The 18,885-nt window shown below is 32.9% G+C and overlaps 1 pseudogene; it reads left to right on the top strand.

Moving 5' to 3' along the window:
* Positions 1-1,341: 1,341 nt before the first annotated feature.
* Positions 1,342-11,953, top strand: LOC149540535 (GDP-mannose transporter GONST1 pseudogene; annotated as a pseudogene).
* Positions 11,954-18,885: the final 6,932 nt, after the last annotated feature.

Here is an 18,885-nt window from a genome sequence, read left to right as displayed (position 1 = left end):
AGTCAAACTTTTAGAGAGAAGTTTGGGGTTTGGGTTTGAGTTTGAGTCTCACTCTCTCCTCAACATTTTCTCTCTCCCCATACTTTTCTCTCTCCATGTACTCAAACTTTTAGAGAGAAGTACAGGTTTGGGTTTGGGTTTTCTCATTCACAATCTTCTCTCTCCACGTACTCCAACTTTTTAACCTAATCCTAACCTGAACTTCCCCAGTGTTAGTTATTCCATGAAAACTCAAAAGCACAGAGGTTTTCACTTGGGTGATTGGTCAAATATCTTGTAAGCTATAGAGGAAGAAAGTTAGAGGCAACTTCCTAATGTGGGAGAGAATTCATCCTACATGTGTGTGAAACAATACTTGAAGTTCTTTGATAAAAAATAGCACTCACGGCATTCCTTGGGACCATAGACAAGGCGTGTGCACTATTTTCTTTATGACCTGTGGCCTGGCATTCGTTCCATTATTAAAGTTGCTGATAAGAGACAAAACGTAAGAAGGGAGGTGGCTCATGTCATTTCAGCTCACAATTTTGACCAACATAACACCAAAGCTATATATATCTACCTTCTCTATAATATGCATGTTCAACAGTTCAGGCATCATGTAGCCCGGTGTTGCTCTCAACATAGTTATCACTTCACTTTGCTCTCTATTGGTCAACTTTGCATGCCCAAAATCAGAGACTTTTGCATTGAAATTTTTATCCAGCAGAATGTTTTGAGGTTTGATGTCAAATTGAATTATTCTCTATTGACACTCTTTTTGTAAGTATGTCAACCCCTATGCAAATTGAAGAACTATTTTTGATCTGGTCTTCCAACCCAGCATGAATTGATCAGTACCGGTGGAAAATATCCATTTCTCAAGCTTATTGGCAGGGGAAATTCACCTTCAAATCGACCAATACAAACATAGTCAAGGCACATGACACATTTGGTAATAATTCTCCAGCAAAGGCACTCAAATTGTTTGACTAAATTCCTGTCTAAAGTAAGCTATTTCTAAGTCAATACAGGACTGAGACCAAACATGTGAGCAGACCAATGCGAAGAAAGTTTGGAGCAGATTTTGTATTTCGAATGTTTGACACAATGCGTTGATGCATTAGAAGGCAGAGAACTAAGTTTCATTAATACTCCATCATGCACAGAATTGAAGAAAATCCAAGCGGCAAATGCATAGCAGGATTTCCAGCAAGTCCCAAACATAGACAAAGCACATAAAGCTACAGACATGACCATGAATGTAATGTGTTTGACTTAATGTCATTGCCAACTTGATAATAGGAACAGAGCCACTACATGGAACAAAAGAAGTCTTTTTGCATTAATAGGAGAAAGTTTATGAGGGCTCGTTGCGTCACGGCTTTACATGTCTCATTAAATGCAATGGGAAGTTGAACAGTTGATAAAGCTACATTGGAAGACTTCAATAAAATAGATATAAATGGAGAATCAAATGAAGTAATGAATAATTTTCCTAATGCAACATTGATTCAGGCACCGAGTATCCATAGCCTGATAGGTGCTAGGAGAAGAAGTAGCAGATCATTGTCAGTAGCAAGGCATTTGATAAATGATAACACTGATTTAGAAGATGGTAGTGTGGAGAAAGATGTTGAGAAAATTGTGCGGGAGCATGGGTTTATTAAATTGTGGAATCAAGCCCTATTGTCTGGGATAACATATTGCCTTTTATCATGTGGCATGATTTTGGTTAATAAATTTGTTCTATCTAGTTATAGTTCTAATGCTGGAATTTCCATAATGTTTTATCAGAATCTTGTTGGTGTGGCAATTGTTATGATACTAAGCTCCTTTGGCATCATAACAGCTGAACCACTCACTTGGAAACTTGTTAAAGTCTAGCTTCCTGTCAATATTACATTTGTTGGGATGCTTGTCACAAGCATTTTTAGTTTGAAGTATAGAAATGTTTCCATGGTGACAATTTTGAAGAATGTTACAAATATTATAATAGTTGTGGGAGAGGTTTACTTTTCAAGAAAAAGCATAACAACAAAGTTTGGACTGCCCTCTTCTTGATGATTATATCTGCCATTTGTGGAGGCATTATAGACCTTTCCTTTCATGCAGTGGGCTATATGTGGCAAATTTTGAATTGTTTTCTCATAGCTTAATACTCGCTTACATTATGGAGGCTCATAGATGTAGCAAAACAAGTCACAAAATCTAGAAACTTGAATGAATTTTCCATGGTTCTTCTCAACAATTCCCTATCATTGCCCTTGGGACTTATACTTATTTTTAGTGAGTGGAAGTACCTTTATGAAGCACCAATTGCAGAGAAATTCATCGAACAAGTTATCATTTTTTTAAGTCATTACTGTTGACATCGGCACAATGATTTTTCTTGACTACTTGTAAACTTGTGAGGTATTTTCTACATAGCCAACATGGATCTTTTTGGTTAGCAATGGGTAATACATTTCAAATGCTCATCATCTTGTAAGAAAGTTTATAAAGTGGACCATAGGAATTCTTATGAGAAGGTAAATGAAGGATATGATGATGATAATGATGTAGCCAACGAGAACCTTCCTAAATGGGTAGGTTGGCAGATTTTTGCTTGTATTGAGAGAAGATGCAATGCATAACTTATCATAAGTAAATTCCTTTATCTTTTGCTCAATCTATGTGGGCTTAATGTTATACATTTTTTAAAAGTGACTTATGTCACTTATTGTAACTGGAGTTAGGATCTAGAGTTTTTATTGATATGAGTTAGAGTTAGAGTCAGTTTTCAAATGTGTGTCAAATTCCAAACTCTAACTTTTTGAGTGGTTACAAACCCGAAAAGTTGGTTAATCTAGATTGGCTAGAAATTCCTAAAAATCAATGTAATAAGGGACTTTTTGGACTTGGATACAGGGAACACTTATGCTCTAATAAAAAAGCAATTTTTGAAAAGTGTGTACAATTGTTATTTTTGTAATCAGTTATTTTTTACTTTCTTGGTGCAAGAAAGTAAAGGAAGTACATTTGGCATTCTCTTTCTAAGGAATCTGAATGGTTGGAGTGTTGATTAATTTATGAGTATTTTCATGGTATGGTGTGAGTATTCATGAATGGTTGAATTAGCATTGTGACAGTGATAGTTCTCAAGCATAGTCCTTGATTGCTCTCATTAATAGATTACATAATTTTTGTGAAAACATTGAAGGCGTGTGGTGCATTTGCTATCAATGGTTTTTCTTTTATTTTCTAAGTTCTATTCGTCTTTTTTGAAAAAAAAAAAAATTTATCTTACGATGGAGCTGCCCCTCTAAACACAGAGGAAGGTTGGATATCAAGGGCCTATCCAACTGTTGGAGACATCGATTTGCCACATACTCCAAATCATACATTTTCAAGGTGACAAATCTATTTACCAACAATTTGGTCACTTTTTGAAGTAATTTCTAGAGGCTACTTAACTATTTTTAGCATTATAAAAGTATTGTTCAAGGGATTTATCGCACATTAATAAAGTTGATTTATTTATTAGTGTTTATATGTACAAGTGAAAACATATCAAATGTCAAAGATTAAGGGCTTTTGAGAATGAAGACATGTGCACATGAAGCCTAGTTGACTTGATGGGATATGTAAAGAAATTTTGACCAACCACAACCTGACACATGGAAAATGATTAGAGGTGACTTGGCATGATGTGGACTAATCCTAATGTGCCACATGGCATTAACTAATTATGACATGAAACACCAAGTGTTGATTCCAAGTGGAGACTGGGAGACCAAGAGACTGGGAGAAGTGGAGACTGAGAGACCGAGAGACTCGAAGAAGTGGAGATCAAAGTTAATCTCCTGATCTCCATAGTTTGCATCAAGTTATAGATAGAGGTGGAGATCAAGAGACCAAGAGAAGTGGAGACCAAGAGATAGGAGACTAGAAGAAGTGGAGATCAAAATTAATCTCCTGATCTCCACAGTTTGCACGAAGTTATAAATAGAGGTAGAGACTGAGAGAGCAAGAGAAGTGGAGATCGAGAGACCAAGAGATTGGGAGAAGTGGAGATCAAATTTAATGTCCTAATCTCCATAGTTTGCATGAGGTTAGAGATGGAGACCAAGAGACCAAGAGACTAGGAAACTGAGAGACCAGGAGACAGGGAGAAGTGGAGATCAAAGTTAATCTCTTGATTTCCACAATTTGTAGGTAATTAGTGACAAAGGTGGAGAAGTGGAGATCAAGGCTAATATCTTGATCTCTACAGTTTGGAGAAGTTAGTGGAGAAGAGGATATGAAGACAAGATTCAAGGGCCTATCAAATGGTGACATGTGGCACCTACAAGTTGGTCAACCCAGTTTGACCCAAATTTGAAAATGGGGGAAAATATCAAAGTGATAAAACCAATCATTTCTATTATTTTTTCCATTTTAAATGTGCACCAATCTTTAAATAAAACTGGGTTATATTATAAATTGTTGACTTGTTTGCAAAATAAGGGCATGGTAATAAGTTTTAAGCTTGAAACTTCAAATGCACACCCAATGCATCATTTTTATCCTGATATATGAGTATTGTACATCATTTGAAAGGGCAGAAGATGAGGAATCCATCTTTACTATTAGTTTATGAGCAACTCTAACCAGGTAAAATTTATTAGCAAATTTGTAAAACTGAGGCCTTCTTAATAAACAATCTTGATTTTACCTTGGAGATTAATTTTTCAGTTTCAGAGCAAATAGTTAATTGGGTTGTCTCCAAATTTGGCATGGGTGTATCTAGTAGTCATATTTTTCCTTTGAAACCAATTAAAGGGGATTTTTCACAATATTTTACCCGCAAATCTAATATTCTTTCTAAGGTGGTTTTTTATCTTTCTGATGAGATATTTTGATTAGTATGTTGGGGCAATGATTAGATTTGATTTTTAGTTGGAAGATGGAAGAGGGGGGATGTTTTGCAAGAAGGAAGTGGAATATTTTTAAGTGGACACATTTCACATTTAGATCAAATCTAAGAATTCTTCCTCTTCTACTTATTCTTTTCTTTTCTCATTGTACAGGGTTGGCTCTAGTCTTTTAGACAAGTTTCATAGTTGTGATTCCACCATTCTTTTAGCAAATTTTCTCTGTATGAACAACAAATAATGCAAAGAAAATCATAGTTCTGGTTCATTTTGTGTATCTCATGAGATTTTTGGTATATTTTGATGTATTTTCTTCAAAGAAACGAATACAAAGATTTAATATAAATAGTTACATTCTAAACTTTGTCTCATATTTATGAATTTTGTAGTCCTTTGCGATGTGTGAAAAAAGATTTCATATCTCAATTGCAACTAACTCAGGGTTGTATGCCATGGTATAGTATGATGTTGATTCAAAGAATCAAGTAAATGCTTAGTGTGCTTTGATAGGGTTGTAGATTTTATGGAAGGATTTTTATAAGTAGAAAATTCAACTTGTAAATTGATGTCTAATTTACAAATTGAATGGTTAGATCAAGGTTTATGGTGTATGATGTAGTTTGTGAGATGCCCAATGGATTAGGCATTAATCTCAGTTGGAGATTATATACTCTTGTTGTTTCATATCTAGTTCTTCTTGAAATCAATCAATTAAACAATATCCACTTTCCATTTCATGTTGTAGAGCTAAAAATGATACCCACACTTAGCTTGTGAATTACATTGGTCATGTTATTAGCTATTTCATACCTATGCCATTGCATGAGCATAGAAGGTTTTGGGATTTTAATCTTCTTAATACAAATTTAGACGTATGTTTTAGGAACTTGTACCATATGAATGAATCTGATGTCTACCCACCTAGGTTTTGTAAAGCTTAAAGAAGAAGAAAGAGTCTAGCCTTATAATTGCCCTAGGTTCTAGACAAACTTTGTCCATTGTAGGAGATAGCTGCCCTTAGATGCAATCTTGTCCTAGCTACCTAGTAGTTGAAATCTCTATTAAATCAGAAGCTAACAAAATGGTGACTCCACTGGGGATAGGGTTGCAATAAGCCTTATTTAGAAAGACATGAATCTCTAGTATAAATTGCATATACAAATTCATTTTTTTATCTGTATTTTGCCCATCTAAGTCACCAATAAAATGGAAACTCTACTGGGGACTGTATCGAATCTCTCTAGTAGACAAACCTTGAGAATATGAAAATAGATTCAATATAGCAAGAAGAAAGTCATGACAAGAATTTTCTACTGTAGTAAGGTTGTGATGTTTTTTTCATTTCCTTGTTGAAGATTAATGTCTCCCAATAATGCTTTATTCATGACAACAATAGCTTTAAGAGTTGGATGAAGATTGTATGGTACAACCATAATAATTTTATTATCATTTAGTTCAGCTATGTAATGTTTTAAAGTGTTGTTGTAAAATTCAGAGTCAAGAATGATCAAATGTGTTTGTCCTTTTTTCTAAGTGTATAAATCTTCAAATGTGGTTTAATAATTTTCAAATTTTCTACAAGCTAAAATTATGGTTCAAATTTGTCAAGTAATGAATTATGTTTTAAAATATTTCTCACAACTGTGAGTGGTGACTCTCAAATATCTATGTACCAGTTCCTAATTTTATTTCATATAGAAGTTTTAAAATACTTCCACATTTTGTGGGCAAATCTAAAGTTTTTGATAATAGTTTCTTGGAGAAGAGAGTTATAAGTTCATGATTTACAAGCTTCAATGTTGTATGAATCTGTTGTTTTATGGAATTAAAAGTTCTATATGTTTTTCATCTATAATGTGAAGAAGTTCATGCATATAACAGTACCAAATCAACAGATTAAGTTTTAGCATCAGCACTCAAGGTACTTTAATTTTCATATGTTTTCTTCCATAAAAATTAAGTGATAGAAAAGTAGTACCTCTATTTGGTATTTTCAGCACCAAGAGAAAGAGGTATAGTTTTAAAATGGAGTCAAATGTCAGATCTGAAAATGGTTGTTTACCAAGTCATGAAAGTGTTCTTGAAGAAGTTGTTATGTTGAGAAAAGAACATTGTATTCAACTCATTACTTTCATAAGAAATACATTAGAAATCATTCAAGGTCTAAATGATGTTCAAGTCTACATGGAGTTTAAGTTAGCACTCATTGATCTTCATGTTTCTTTAAGACCTAAGGAATCTTCATGGCCCATTGTTTTCCTAGATGTTTTCATGTCTAGTTTAGTTGATTGGCCAACATATTTGAGATTACAAAAGATTTTTCAACTTGAATAATATATCAAGAAGATGGAGAGTGATTTGTATAACAATAGATACATATTGAATCTTCTAATAGTGATAGTGAATGTGCTAAAAATCATAGTGAATGTGATGAATCCATAGATGATGATAATTTGTATTTTGATTGTGAAGAAAAGGATTCAAGATTTATTAAATCTAATGATTGGAGTCAGCAAGAGAGAGATGGATGTATAACTGAAAATGAATGATGTGATAGCATTTATGACAGTGAGGAAAGTTCTAACAGTAGTACAGATAATTCTTCTTGTGATGAAAATAAATGTGGTGAGCTACCTAGTGTTGAGGTATTGTGTAGAGAAGTGGAAAAATGTTGTGGTAAGGTTTATAATTTTAGAAATTGTTTTATTGATGATACCATTGTTATAAGTTTTTCAAATCATCTAGATTATAATCATAGCCAAGGAGAACAAACTTGTGATGAAGTCTTACTACATATGAATGAAATTTCAATATTATTGGCTCATGGCTTTGAAAGGTATGCAAATGTTTCTAAGGAAACCCGTGTTTCTTTTAGTTATGATTTTCCCATAATGAAGTCCTTTTCCTGAAGTTTGATGGTGAAAGTAATACAAAATTAGAACATTTTGTGTCAAGTTTTGGAGGTGTATATGATGGTAGTTCAAATGTCAATACATATGACGACTTATCTTGTGTGGAAAATAATACTAAAGGGGGATTTAGTATTGATTAAAATTGTTCTCATACTAGTGATGCTACAAAAGTGTTGATTGTCCATATGATGAGGAAGGTAGTACTGATTCCTATGATAGATGTGATATATTTGAAGTTCATACCAAAAGAATGCTTGATGAGGACAATGACATTAATCAACATATCATGTGTACACACTTTCATGATAGTTCTTATAAATTGGTGACTAGTCCATTATTTAAAGAATGTGAAGGAGTTTCATAACACGTTAAATCTGATTAGATGACAAACAAGATTGCAAATGAGGAGAAATCAAATTTCACATACCCTTCACATCTGGTTACACAAGGTGAGATGCACTTCCATGATGTATGTAATTTCTTGAATCAAGTAGAGTATGAAGCCTTTGTATTTCCCTTGGATAGCATGCACAAGTCAATTAATATAGAGGAATTTTAGTTTGATTTTGAAATCCAAGAGCATGTTGATCTATACTTTCATAATGAGCAAGTTGTAGGGAATGATTTTAGTTTTTACATGCATTATGAAAGTGAAGATGTAGAGTTTGTTTTGTCAAATGAGTTGATTGAAGATGCTAATATGATTGGTGAAACTAATAGAAGTGATGTTTCTAGCTTACCTCAAGAAAGTGCAAATGAGAATCAGGTCTATGATAGAGGTAAGAAGGTTTTTTGAACTTTTAGTGGCCTAGGGTCATCATTTGTACAATTTAGGAGTAGTTTTATTGCTTTCAATAAAGATGTTCAAGAGAGTTTGTTGGAGTGGTTTGATTCTTCTATAGATTTGAATTATTTTCATTCCCACAAGGGATATGCATCCCCAAATAGAGCCATTGATAAGACTCAAATTGCAAGCGAAATTTTGAGTATCATTTTGAAAAAACTTTGCTAAAAACACCCCTCTAAATACTTTTGTGCCTAAATGTCATGTTGTCATTTTGAGTCATGGGACATTTTTCAAGTGCTTTTTGTCATTCATTCAATATATTCATATAGCTTAGGTCATTAGTTTGAAGTTTTGAATCATTCGGTGAGGTGTTGTTTTAAGCACTTCTCAAATATGCATTTTTGCTCAAGTGTCAAACAACGATCAGAGGGCCACTTTACATAAGTATATCTTGGACCCTATTGAATTTCATGGCTTATCCATTTCAAGATGTTTACATTCATAATAAAATATCCTACATTTCAAATTTTAAATCTCCATAATGAGTTTGATAGGGTTTTCAATAGCTCAAAGTTTGGTGTTTCATGTTGGTCTCCTGTTTGCACTATGTCACAAATCTGAATAACCCACTTTGACGGTTACTATCTTATGCCTAGTTAAGTCTATTGATAAAATTATTCCAATGGTTTATTCTAGACATGAGAGATATTCTTGGTATCCATTTTGATCCCCTCATAAGTCCATTTGATAGGTTTCATATGGCCATTTAAAATGAAATTTATTTTGATATAATGCAGGCATAGTTGGTAGAATTTTAAACACCCTCTTCATAAATTTTTATCTCACACATTATTGACCTAAAACTAAAACCAATAATAGTCCATGGTTTTCTACTATTTTATCCACCATCTATCCAATTTATAGGCCCTCAACTCTCCATTTGATAACCTTTTGAAAGCTCATACAATATGCATTTTTTTAAGGTTTCAAGAACCAATGCTTTTAAATGTGCAGAAATGGCTAAATGGGAAACTTTGAAAGTGAATAACTTTTCCCCCAAATATCCAAATGAAAATCTATTTTTTTTTGTAGATTCTCCATCTGAAATACTATCACCATGCAAAGCAACAGTTTCTAAGAATGCAATTTGGTCACTTTTTGAAGTCATTTTTAGAGGCTGCTTAACTATTTTCAACATTATAAAAGTATTGTTCAAGGGATTATACCACATTCATCAAGTTAAGTGTTTTATTAGTGTTTAAATGTTCAAATGAAAACATACCAAATGATAAAGCTTAAGGTCTTTTGAGAATGAAGACATGTGCACATGAAGCCTAGTTAACTTGATGGGATATGTAAATAAATTTTGACCAACCACAACCTAGCGCTTGGAAAATAACTAGAGGTGATCTAGAATGATGTGGACCAATCCCAATGTGCCACATGGCACTAACTAATGATGATATGAAACACTAAGTGCTCATTGTGACTAGGAAAATAAGAGACCAGGAGAAGTGGAGGTCAAAGTTAATCTCCTGATCTCCATAGTTTGCATGAAGTTAGAGATAGAGGGGGAGACTAAGAGACCAAGAGAAGTGGAGACCGAGAGACTAGGAGATTGGGTGAAGTGGAGATCAAATTTAATGTCCTATTTCAATTATTGATGACGATTAGTTAGATGGATTATCATATGTGTTTTCTCATGGATACTTACCCCATACTGCATGTGTATGGTGTGCATGTATATTTTCTTTATGTATGACATTTATGATGTGGTTAAGGAAGGGAGTCATAGTCACCTACTAGTCGAGATCTACATGATGCACCACTTCCTACCATTGCTTGTTTAGCTTAGTATATATGTGTTTGTACATGCGTGGATTTTATGCAGATTGCAGGTACTGGGTATTGACTTCCCTGAATTGTCAAGATGATCATACCCTATCGCATTATCTCAATGGTAAAAGAGGGGAGATAAATTCTTAAGTCCAAATCCTAACCTTTAAACCCAGTTGTCCTAGAAATTAGGACAAGTATTTGAGTTGGTTACCTTCTGAATGTGTTGTATGATGTAAGTTCATGATTATAACCCTTTAGTTTGATCTTGTATGTGTTTTTCTATGATGGGTTTTTGTATTTCGTCCTATAAGTCTTTGGTGATTTTCCTGTTAATTAAGTCAAATTAAATTATTTAATTAATGATTTGATTTAATGGAAAATTATTATGGTATTTTTAAATATTTAATTATATTTAATTAATTGGAAAATTAATTAAATAAAGAAGAATTAAAGATTAAAGTTATAAGTTAAATTTTAGAATGTGATCATATTTATTTAATTTAATAATAATATATTTAGAGTTCATTTTTAAATAAATGCTAAATACTATTATTATTTAAGTTAATGAATATTTTATCAATTAACATTTTGAAAATAAATTAAAAAGTGAAAGGATATTAATTTATTAAAAGTTTTAGGATTGCATAAAGTGTGCATGAGATTAAAATTTAATAAATTAATTAAAAAGAGAAGTCAAGCGAATTTAATTAAGATATTTTATATTACAATAAAGGTGCATGAAAATATTAAAAGAAATATAATAAAGATTTAAAGACTAGTAAGCAAGGAGTCCTCAGGTGATTGCAAAATTAGTGCCCCAAATTTAGGACAGAACTCCTTATCACCAATTGAGGGCTCATTTTCGAGGGACCGCAAATATTGGAGAAGGAATTTTGAAGAGAGAAAGTTTTGAGAGAATAAATTTCTTTTACAAATCTTTTCGGGTGTTTGTGATTTAGCATCAGAATCCAAGTAGATTCTTGTGATTGATTCACATAGTTAATTACGCTATTTCCTTATTCCTATCTTCTCTGTGACTGTGAAATGTTATTTGAAATTCTTTGTGATGAGTATTTCAATATTGTAAATTATTAGTATGCATGTCCATATCTTTTGTATACGTGGAGATTTAAAATATAGTAAAAACCCTTGTTCTGTAGATTTGGAGTCACAATTTTATTTGGGAAGAGTTTGAAATGATATGGAAATCTTATATTGAAAAGTTGATTGGCTTGCTAAATTTTCCCTATCAGAGTTTTGGCCAAAATTCTGTTAAAAAAATATATATTAAACAAAATTTTGTTATGGGAAATTTCTTTTAAAAGAGAATCTTATATGAAAATTTATAAAAATTAAAATTAAAATACATATATATATATATATGGGGGGGCCCATCTCTCATTCCTTACCTTTAATAAGTGGCTTAATTATCATTGATGCAGGGTACTGTGATAGCGGTAATACATAGTACTGTCACGGTCGCAAACCCCTATGGCAGCTGCAATGGTCGTGAGCCATTTAAGGTCGATGGGCCTTTATAAATACACCTCTCCTTTTTATATAATGTTTTTTTATATATAAATTTTGTAATTTGATTTTATTTTTATTTTTAAAAATTGTTTATTAAAATTAATATTATTTAATTATTAAATTATTATTATTTTTAAATAAATTTTATTAATAAATTTATTAATATTTATTATTTTTAGTAAATAGTTAATGAAGGATTAAGATGATTATAGTATATAATTATTAATTAATTTAATTAAATATAATTAAGTTAAATTAATAATTGAAGTTGTTCAATGAAGTTTAAGAATTTATTTAATTATTATTAATAACTCTAATTTGTTTTAAAATTGTAATTATTTTATTTAAAATCAATGAGGTTTATTTTAATACTTTAAATAGATAATTACCCTTAGAGTATTTTTAGAAAATTGACTTAAAATCAAATAGGGGTAATTCTGTATTTTATTCGAATATAAGAATGGGTTAAATTGTAAGGGTAAACTGTGAATCTCATCTACTTGAAACATATGTTAAACTGGAATCTGAAACCTTACTTTTAACTCAATAATATGTTTTCAAAATCAAACCAAACTATGAAACCTACATTACGCTATGGTATGTTGTCTATGTTTTGGGTTTGGATTGACTAGAGTGTTGACCAGTTTTAGGACATCTACCAAAGGCTTGGGAGTTTTGTGATTGTGGTATTATGTTGAATTGATCTTGATCTTTTAAACCCAACCATGGTAATGTATTTGGTATGCTTTATGATGAGTTTGAATTTATTGCTCATTTATGCTTTCCAATGTTCTTGTGTGAAGCTGAGGTGAATGTTATGACATACTTGACTTAACCATTTTGAGTCTTCGATCAGTTATTTTTGGGATGCTTTCCAATTGCTCGTAGGGAACTGATGTGTTATTGTGAATTATCTTTTGATGCTTTCCAATCACTTGTATGGGGCTGAGGTGAAATTTATGATTATTTGATTTGTGATTTTATGAGCTTAAGGTAGGTTATCTATATGTAATATCAAGAAGTGGCTTTTAATGGAGGTCGAGGCCCTAAGTGGCTACCAGAGTAACCCATTCTAAATTGTTTCATAAGTGAAAACACTACACTAAATTAGAGTAAAATAAACCTAACAAGAGTCTTTGTATGTTATCGCACATGCCTTGAGTGCTAGTATAGACTAGGATGGGAGTAGAGAGAATGCTTGGTTTCGACCATGCATCGTTAGTATGCCTTGTCACTACGAGAGGATACTAGTGTCGTATAGGGTCACTAGGGGGCCAGGGTCCTAAGAGACATCCAGGGTAACTCTAGCATTGATTCGTGCAATGACATTTGCTTGCTTACATAGTAGGTTTCCTACATGTCTTTGTGTGCCTTTGGGTCTAGATGTCGATTTATCTTGGAACCTTTGAGTTAGATTACTTTTAGGGTTTCCTTGACTTAGAGAGTAATTTTGATATTTGGATTGATATCCTATTTGGGACTTGAGACTATCTCCTTAGCATGATGGAAGCGTGCCTTTTTGGGTTACCATGCAGTCGGGTGGTAGTGCTTTTTACTCTTACTATTGAGATTCATCCATTGATAACGTGGCTGGAGTTTCCTTGTCTACATTTCCTTTCATTTTATCCTTGTGCACTATAATGGATGGTTGTATCTTTATGATGGATAGTTATATCTTTATGTTCATTGATTTCATTTATTGTATTGTACTTTGTATCATGGATTTGAAAAGGATGATGGAATCTATTTTTATAAATGTGTATTATTTTAGCCTTTCATACCCTGTGATATGTACAATGGATGATTGAGCATTTCAAATTTTATTACCAAGTGGCATTAGAAACAAATGTATATTATTTAAATGGACTTTGGACCTTTAATTATTCTTTCATGTGGATGTGGTACTTGTTAGACTTAGTATTAATTAAATTTAAATGTGACTCAACGTCTTTGGATTCTTAAGGAATGTAATCTTTTTTTTTTTTGCTTCTACATGATTGTGTGTTATTGCTTTTGCTACTTTATGATTGATGTGTATGTTATTCTTTCTTTTTAAAAAAATGTTTGGAAAACTTAGTTACAACTTTAGGTTAATTCTTTTGGATCCATTGGTGGGGCATTACAAGTTTCCATAGAGGATCAATAAAGAAAGGTGTGCCAAATATTTAGATATATTCTTTAGGTTTCTTCCTCGTCATTACAACTATTGTAATCCTTTGATAGGGAAGACTTTTAATAAGTCTTTGAAATCATTTAGCAAGGTATCTCTCAGAAAGACATCAAAATACTCTAGCGAGATAACCTTAACAGGATGATGTAATCCTAACAAATTATATTCATTCCTAATAGGATGAGTTCTTAGAAGGAAAAGATATAAGCCTTTTTTGGAAATATGGCTAAGTAGGATGAGGTAAGGTTGTCATTTATGGAAACATATATCTTATGATGAGATGGCAGAATATATAGTTGAAGATTCTACAGGCAAAGACAAAAAATTGTCTAAGTGTTAAACAGTTTCACTGGCAGTGCAGAGATAGTTTTTTGTATTGTAAAGGCTATAGAGATATTTGGCATGTGCGCAGTTAAGGATAGGAAGAATAGAGTGTCATTATGACATACCTAAGTGCATAGATCTATATGAACTGTATGAATGAAATTATAAGTAAAACACTAGTAAAGGCAATATGCACAGTAGAACAAAGTACAACAGAAATAGAAGAATAAAGTGTTAAGGAATTATTTCAGTTATTAAATAATTACTTAAATCGTGTAGGGACAATATCCTCTATGTTTATCCTAAGTTATCATAATGTGTGAATACATCTAGCTGGCTACACAAGAGTTTTTGTAAAAGAAAAGAGTATAAGTAAAGAATTATTATGTTACGAATGTGATGTAATGTGAGTGTAAAGTATATGATGAGTATGCGAACTATGTATATGACATGTGTACTTGTATGAGAGATCTTTGATGTAAATTACGATGTTAGATCAAAGCTATGTGAAGTAAAACAATCAGCAATAAAGAGGTTTTTGTATCTATCTCATTTTGTATAAAGGCACTATATTGTATAATTGCATGTTAGGGAAGTGGGCTCTTCTTGCATACAATTGTGATTGTACTACCAACTCTTAAAAGGGTTGAAGAAACTCCTAACAAGTTGAGGCTTTTTAATAGGGCCTAGTCCTCTAATAAGGACTAAGACACTATATGTAATTCATAAACTCCTAACTAGGTCAATATCCTTAACAAGATTCTTTTGTTTGGTGGATCATCTTGTGGGTGTCCTCCCCATCGAGGTTTTCCCTAGTCAAAAAAATATGGTGTTATGAGTTCTCTTTGTGTATGGTTTTATTTACTATTCAACATTATTGGTTTACTTTCATATGCATGTTGCAAAGTAATTAATAATATACAATTGTGGGGAAAATTTTGTAGAATATTGATTCACTCCCTCTCAGTATCATCTATTTCTAACAATTGGTAATAGAGCTCAATTACTCAAAAGAGGCCTAACAGCTTGAGTAAGATCCCTATGGATATGCAATATTTAAAGAGGAATCTTGAAGAAGCCCTTGAGAAAATTGATCTTCTTACAAAAGAAAGAGACAACTTGAAGGAAAGGTATGAAGATGCAAAAGATTAAATTGGTAAACTAAAAAATAAGATTGATTACCTAAAATCTATAAAAGAATCAAAGGAGCATACTAATGACACTGATGAAGTAGTAACCCTTAAGAAAGAAAATGAGATCATGAAACATGAGTTGAAGATCGTTGAACTTAAGTTGAGTCTGAAGAAAGATGATAATAAGCTTGAATCATATTTGAAATCTAAAAATGCAGATCTAAAGATCCTATCTAACCCAAGTAACAACTAAATTAGATTTTATCATACCAGAGCATGCAAAATTCAAGAATTATAATAAAATTGTTTCAGAAAGATGATAATAAGCTTGAATCATATTTGAAATCTGAAAATGCAGACCTAAGATCCCATCTAACCCAAGTAACAACTAAACTAGATTTTATCATACCAGAGCATGCAAAATTAGAGAAGTATAATACCATTGTGAAAGGAGAGTTAACTCAGGCTAAACAATACTTAGAAAATATTTATTTTAGTAGTGAGAAATTTGATGAACAACTATTCTATCAGAGATCTTCTTATGACAAGATAGATCTTAGATATCTTATTGGAGAAAATTCAGCCAAGAAATATGAAGTTAGGAAGGAACCAGATCTAGTTGTTGAAACCTCTAAACCAAAAGAAACTAATTAGAATAGGATTGAACCAAGAAAATCCACAGAAGTATCTAAATAAGTTAAGCAAGTAAATCAACTTGAGAAACATGATGAATAAAAACAAAAAGAGAAAGTTGAACCACCTAAGGAATTTACATATGAATTCAGAGGTAGATGTTTTATATGCAATGAAGTTGGTCACATGAAGAGAGATTGCATAGGTAATTCTTTTAAACCTATAACTAATTTCTATTGCTATAATTATCACAGTTTTGGACACAATGTAGTAAATTGTAAGAAACCTAAGTTTAATAGTAGTAATGGAAATAGTAGAATGTTTAGGGATACTAACCCTATACGTAATAAAAGAAGGAGGTCACAAAGCAGATCCAATGATGGAGAAAGACCTAATAGAGAAAGGAACCAGATTGTATGTTACAAGTGTAACAACCTTGGACACATTGCAAGGAATTGTAGAGCACCAAATAATTAGAATGGAACCAATCAGAGAAGAAATCCACCTATATGTCAGTTATGCAATAACTTTGGACATATAGAGATATTTTTTAGAATGGATAGAAGGAATTTCAATAGGAATCCTAACTATAGAAGGAACAATAACATAAATGATAATAGTAGCAATAACAGTCTAAAAGACCAACCGAAGCTGAAGAGGAGTTCAGCTTCTCCCTTGTTACAACCTTTGTCAACATATCTGCTGGATTGTCATTAGTATGTATCTTCTCTAGCTTTAACTGTCCATCCTCCAAAACTGACCGAATGAAATGGTACCGCAACTATATGTGTTTGGTCTTAGAATGCAGAGCTAAATTCTTAGCAAGATGAATGGCACTCTGACTATTTGTGACCAAATAATTATCCTCTTGAGGATGTCCCAATTCTTCCAAGAAGAACTGAAGCCATATCATCTCTTTGGCTGCCTCTGTAGTAGCAACATACTCTGCCTCTATAGTGGAGAGAGCATTAATCTTCTGTAACCTAGAAACCCAGCTCACAACTGCCCCACCAACAGTAAAGACATAACCTGTAGTACTCCGCCTGGTATCAATATCCCCAGCCAAATCTGAGTCAACATAGCCCTGTAAATCAGTAGTGGAGCCCCCAAAGTGTAAACACTTATTGGATGTTCCTCTCAAATATCTGAGAATCCACTTGACAGCATTCCAATGCTCAAATCCTGGATGACTCATATACCTGCTAACGACTCCCACTGCATGTGCAATATCTGGCCGAGTGCATACCATAGCATACATCAAACTTCCTATAGCTGAAGCATAGGGTACCTTGGACATATTATCCTCCTCTTCTTGTGTCTTGGGACACATTTCCTTAGTCAATTTCAAATGACCATGTAAAGGTGTGCTGACAACTTTAGCATTCTCCATAGAGAAATGTTGCAACACCTTCTCAACATAATCAGCTTGAGATAGTGTCAAGGTTCTGTTCTTCCTATCTCTACAAATCTTCATACCAAGGATTTGTTTTGCTGCCCCCAAATCCTTCATAGCAAATGCATGTGCTAACTGGCATTTTAGCCCCTTAATATGATGCATGTTAGACCCAGCTATAAGCATATCGTCAACATATAGACATAAAATAATGTAGCTATCATCATCCAACCTCTTAAAATAAACACAATAATCTGAATGACACCTGTTATATCCATGCTCATGCATAAAACTGTCAAATTTCAAATACCATTGCTGAGGTGCTTGCTTCAAGCCATATAAACTTTTCTTCAATTTGCACACTAAGTTCTCCTTACCTTTGACCTCAAAACCCTGTGGCTAAGCCATATATATTTCTTCATCCAAATCACCATGAAGAAAGGTTGTTTTAACATCCATCTTCTCTAAATGCAAATCTTCAGTAGCCACAAGACTTAAAATAGTACGAATAGAAGTCATTTTAACAACAGGAGAAAATATCTCATCAAAATCAATTCCCTTTTTCTGTGCAAATCCTTTTACAACTAACTTGGCCTTAAATCTTTTCTTACCTCCTTCCTCTTCTTTCAACCTATAAACCCATTTATTCTGTAAAGCCTTTTTACCTGTAGGCAACTTGCACAAATCCCATGTCTTATTTTTCAGCAAAGAGTCCATTTCATCTTTCATTGCAGACTCCCACTGAATCTTAGTATCCACCTGCACAGCTTCATCATAACTTTCAGGTTCACCAGCATCAGTAAGTAAAATAGAATACAAAGAGGGAGAAAACCTTTGTGGAGGTCTAATTTTCCTTTTTGACCGTCTAACATTCACTGGTGTGTGTGGTATTTGTTGTTGCAGTTGTTGCACATCATGAGGAATGGCTGGAACATCAGCTTTTGGAGTATCATCCAGCACTACATAATCATCTTCTTTCTTCTCATGTTGCTGCAACAGATCTTTGTACAACACTTTCTCATTGAATATGACATCCCGACTTCTAATAATTTTAAGATTTTCAAAATCCCAAAGCCAATAACCAAATTCATTAATGCCATATCCAACAAAGACACATTTCTTTGATTTAGCTTCTAGCTTGGTTCTATTTTCAAAGTCTATATGAGCAAAAGCTTCACAACTGAAGGTCTTGAGAAAAGAATAACTCACCTTCTTACCAGTCCATGCTTCCTCTGGAATACCATAGCCCAAAGGAGTAGAGGGACCTCTATTAATCAAATATACTGCGGT

This window comes from Cupressus sempervirens, chromosome 9 (genome assembly GCF_028749045.1).
Source record: "Cupressus sempervirens isolate cs-2001-9-10 chromosome 9, ASM2874904v1, whole genome shotgun sequence".
Taxonomy (NCBI): Eukaryota; Viridiplantae; Streptophyta; class Pinopsida; order Cupressales; family Cupressaceae; genus Cupressus; species Cupressus sempervirens.
Note: the sequence above shows the minus strand (reverse complement) of the source record. Positions and strands in the feature narration are given on the sequence as shown.